General features: G+C 47.0%; 1 long non-coding RNA gene across 1 annotated transcript; it reads right to left on the bottom strand.

Moving 5' to 3' along the window:
• Nucleotides 1-2,777: 2,777 nt before the first annotated feature.
• Nucleotides 2,778-4,187, bottom strand: LOC120685648. Its single transcript, XR_005679678.1, has 4 exons — nucleotides 4,013-4,187; nucleotides 3,783-3,869; nucleotides 3,380-3,435; nucleotides 2,778-3,160 (listed from the first exon to the last, which is right to left on the bottom strand). It is a non-coding gene; the product is annotated as an uncharacterized LOC120685648 (long non-coding RNA).
• Between the last annotated feature and the right edge of the window lie 636 nt (nucleotides 4,188-4,823).

Genomic DNA, 4,823 nt, shown 5'->3' with positions numbered 1-4,823 from the left:
ATGGGCCCGACTGTACAAGACGAATCCTTTGAGGAGCGCTACTAGACGAGCCAGCCGCTGGTGCTTTCCTCTTCTTTTCTGCTTTATGAGCTAGGTGGGCATCCTCCTGAACGATAGCCCCATTGACTAGCTCACTGAACGTGTTAAACTTGAACATTGCCAGGCGATCTTGGAGCTTACTGTTGAGCCCCTGTCTAAAGCACGCCTGTTTCTTCTCGTCAGTGTCTACATGATATCCCGCATACTGTGATAGATTGTTGAAGGCTTGGGAATACTATAACACACTGTTGTTACCCTATTTCAAGACCAGAAACTCTGTGAGCTTCCTTCTAATCGCTCTTGCTGGAATGTGATGTGCCCGAAACGCTTCCTTGAACTCTGACCACGTGATGTTCGCCATGAAGCACTCCCGTGATGGATGGTGACTCCCACCGCTGGAATTCGAGCCGAGCCCAGTGTGTACCCCGTCACCAGGAGGTCATACACCGACTTGGAGGCGTAGTCCATCATCCCTATGAGCTCGTCGCCGTCAAGATGCGCGGTGACGCTCGGTGTCGCGTTGCGGCAAGCATGCCATGCTGCATTCCAATGCCGGCGCTTCCTACCATGGCACTCGGTGGAAGAGGGCTGCCTTCGGCCAGCTACGCGGCCACATTGGCCAGCGAGAAGACGGTACAACGAAGATCTTACTGGGTCAATCTGGGACCCAGAAAAGCCTAGAGCTGGCGCCCCAGCAGCGTGCTGTCGAAGCCATGGTGTCGAGAGTCTGCAGAGGCATCTCGTCCCCGGGGGGGGGGGGGAGATGAAGGCATCGCAGGATGTCGGTGATAGTGTCGAGGCCGCCAGAGCGCGTGGGAGTCTGGATCCGCTCTAGCCCCCCGTCGATGGCGACGATGAAGTCCAGGCTCCCGAAGCACACGAGTGTGCCCGGGGCCCATCCTCTAGCGTGGTTGGCCATCTTCAGCTTGGTGAAGACGTGTGACGCGCAAGATCCCCTACCTGGCGTGCCAACTATCGGCATTCCGTATCGCCGGTGAGTAGATTAATGAGCGCGCCTCACAGGCCCGGATGGTAATGCAAGGGGAAACACAAGGATTATACTAGTTCAGGCCGAATGTCCCTATGTCTAGTTTGGGTCGCTCGTGTTCTTGCACTTAGTTTGCAGTAGGGGGTTACAAACGGGCGAGAGAGGGACGAGCTCCCAAGTCTCTGGGTATGCGTGCGCGCGCGTGTGTTTCGAATGGGTCTGATCGGATCGGAAGCCTCTCTGCTAGGGCCACGCCCTCTCCCTTTTATAGTTCAAGGGTGAGGGAAGGGGTCAGCTACAAAGGTGAGCAAAACAAGATAAGGGGAAAGTCTAGGGGGGTCGGATGAAGTCCAACCCCTTCTCCCCCATCGCTGGTCCTGGTGGGTCCCGCTGATGGCAACGTGGGTCGTATGGCCCCATCCCCGGCACTGTTCGGGTCGTGGCAGCCCGGGATGGGTGGTTGATTGTTGATGACGTCTCTGCTTGTTGGGAGTGGGTGCGCCGTCTTATCCTCCTCTTGTCAGTCAGCGCGCTTCCCGTTGCACGCCTCTGGGCTGCGCCACGTCGCCTCCGCTGTTGTCACGATTCGTACTAAGGCGTGGGTGCTGTAGTGGGCGGCCACGCCCTAAGCTGTCCGACGCGACGGCTCGCAGGCGGGCCCCTCGTTGATTGGAGGGCGTCCCTCTCCGGCTCGGGGTCGGCTGGTCGCCACGTGGTGGTGCGGGTTCCTCCCTATGCCGGACGGAGCGGGGTAGCCCCCGCGGGGGTCGGGCGAGGTGGAACTCCCCCCCTCCCCCCCGCGGGAGTCGGGCGAGGCGAACCACTCCCATAGAGGTCGGGCGAGGTCGTCCTTCGATGGGTTGCGGGCCGTCTATTGGAATTGGGCCGTCTGTGTCATGGGATGACACTCGCTGCCTTGGCCTCTGTTTCGGATGACTAGTGGGGGTTTAGTCTGTAACCGGTGGTTTAGTAGTACTGGTTACTTTTATCCCTATCAACTAGCAAAGTTTGCTGCCAGAACTTGTCCTTTCCATCTCACCTAAGGGCAAAATTGAGACTTCCAATTGCTGTTTGCTGCTGTTGCCTCCAGAAATATACGGCGGTGGCACTAAGGGGTCCAAAAAAGCAGATCAATGGTAGGGGAGCGAGGCACATCATCTTTTTCAGTGGTACTGGGGAACAAGCGCATTTTACAATGGCTTGTAGGGAATTATTGCCTCCTAAATCTATGGCAGCTTCTTCACGATTGAGCCAAACTTGTCCAGATTTTCTCCCTTTGTTTCTCCCTCTTGGTCTTGCAAAGACAAACTGTGTGCCGTTCAACACAGACAAACAAGTTGCAGACTAAACAATTTACATTGTATAAACATATATATATATATATATATATATATATATATATATATATGTGTGTGTGTGTGTGTGTGCGCGCGCGCGCGTGTGTGTATATATATGTATTATGTATACATATGTATACCACTATTTACTAGTTATTCTTAATGACTCTTTAAAATTCTAGGTGTTACAGTTGGTGCACAGTATCAAATTAAATCATGTCCGTCAATCTCAAGTCAAGAAATCTATCAGATTCCATACAAAACCAGCCAAAATATTTGTTTCAAAAGGATAACAAGTACCGCCGATGGCAAAACAACCTTACTTGCATATATATATATATATATATATATATATATATATATATATATATATATATGTATGTATGGTTTAAGTACAATACTCCTATATGACATGTTCAACCCAATAAACACCGACAACTCCTTGCCACTACTTCAAAAAGCACGAGAAACATCGTCTATAACATTTCGCAAAAAGAAACATCGTCTATAACAAGATACTAAATGCCACTATAATAGTTTTAGCGCAAGCCTTGGAAGTCCCTCTCTATCTATACATCAGCTAGTACACATGTAATAAGGAGCTAAATTCCTCATCGGCCATGCTCAAGTGCTGCAACATGCATGGATACATAATTCATCAGTTGGGTATGAGCTTGAAGTGCGGCTTGTCCATGGAAGGGGAAGGGTCATAGCTGCCGTAATCATTAATCTTGACGTTGAGCATCCGAGTATGCACCAGAGGCGCTACTGCTTCCTTCTGTCCATTCCCTGCTGCCTGCAAATTAATTTTCAGGTAAACGTGAGAAAAAAAGTAATATTTTTTTGTCTAAATAAGGTACATATGAAGTCCAGGTATTCCAAACGGTTTTGTGAGTAGTTCGAATTCATCTCTCTCTCTCTCTCGGACACAAACATAGACATACATCGCGACAAGCACACAGAGAGATGTACAGGGTTTTTGAGTGCCAGCCAGTTTTGTTTTTCTTCTATATACCTCTCCGTGTTGACGAATTAGGTCATCTTGATCCGCCAAGAAACTGCGCTGTCTCCCTGTAAACAATCAATCACACCACTGAGAACCTAGGAGAAGCAAAGCTACTCTTTTCTCCAGCACAAAGATATATAACCACACATACTATCCTGACAGGAACCAATTAAGAGTTACTTGTCGAGATTCTTTCCTCGACTATCTATCAAGTGAAAGATTTACTACTTCTCTTGTATCTTGATGAAACTTAACATAAGCAAAGGCCAGACAAGCTGGAAGCATCATGTTGTTAGGCTTCGGAAAACAGGAGATTGACAACTCAACAATCTTATGTTTGGGGGATTCAAGGCTTGAATCAAGGGACAACTAGCTCAAGATCAACTTCCAAGAAAAAAGTACTTGCACGAACCTTCGAATGAAGTCGAGAAAAAGAACGCAAAGACGATGAGAGCAAAGAGGGACGCAGATATCCAAGACCTTGATATTATTCTCATTTCTGAAATCACACGATGCATACACTATATATCAGCAACACAACACATGAACTAGAACCAGGTGAATCGGGCCTTCCTCCCTTTCACCCCTTATCTTTGGCAACGAAAGCCGAATATATAACCAGGCAGGTGAGCAATCCCTTACATGTGACAAAAACAAATCGACTTCCTCTGAACAAATTCCCAAGGGAAAGAGTTAAAACTTTTCTAGAGGCAAAAGTGGAGCGCCAGCTGCCTTCTGTTTGGAATTTTCAGGATGGGGTCGTCATTGTTGGAATCAAAAGTGAAAGGGATTGTAGTAGAATGATTGATCTCATTGATCAGTGGAGTACCACTTGCTTTTATACATGCCCAAGGGGCAGTAGGGGGCGGCCGAAGGGACATGCCTTCGGGTTGGCCTCTTCATGAGTCGTAACTGCTAATGACATCCTACTGACATCATTAATCTAATTAACTATTATAGAAATGATCATTAATCTAATTTCTTCATAACAATCATGGTTGGTACATGCATGCTTACTTCACTTTGATTATTTAAATATACTTTGGTTGGTACACAAGAAAGTACAATTCGACAAATGGCTTCTTTCAGTTACAATAATCATATCTTTTCCATGCTGCCTCACCACTGGTTAATCAATTAGTAAGATCTTCTGATTTCTGCCAGTTGTTGCTCGCATGCACAATTAAAGCTGGTGATATTTTTTTGAAAGATTCCCCCCTTAGGGATATCAGTTTCAGGAACATTTGTATCGCTACTTTTGGTAATTATTTTTTATTTTAATTTACGCAATATTAGGTGCTCAAGGGAAAAGTTTGTGTCTAATGATACTGTTTCATTTCCAAAAAAATAAACACCACTCGTGGAAGAAAACAAAGGTTATGGATGCCATCATCGCTTTAGTACCTATAAGAAGTAAATTAATTCCTTCACTATTATGTATGTAACTCATTTG

The sequence above is a fragment of the Panicum virgatum genome, chromosome 8N (assembly GCF_016808335.1).
Source record: "Panicum virgatum strain AP13 chromosome 8N, P.virgatum_v5, whole genome shotgun sequence".
In the NCBI taxonomy this organism is placed as follows: Eukaryota; Viridiplantae; Streptophyta; class Magnoliopsida; order Poales; family Poaceae; genus Panicum; species Panicum virgatum.
The sequence above is the reverse complement of the archived record's forward strand: the minus strand, read 5'-3'. Positions and strand labels throughout refer to the sequence as shown.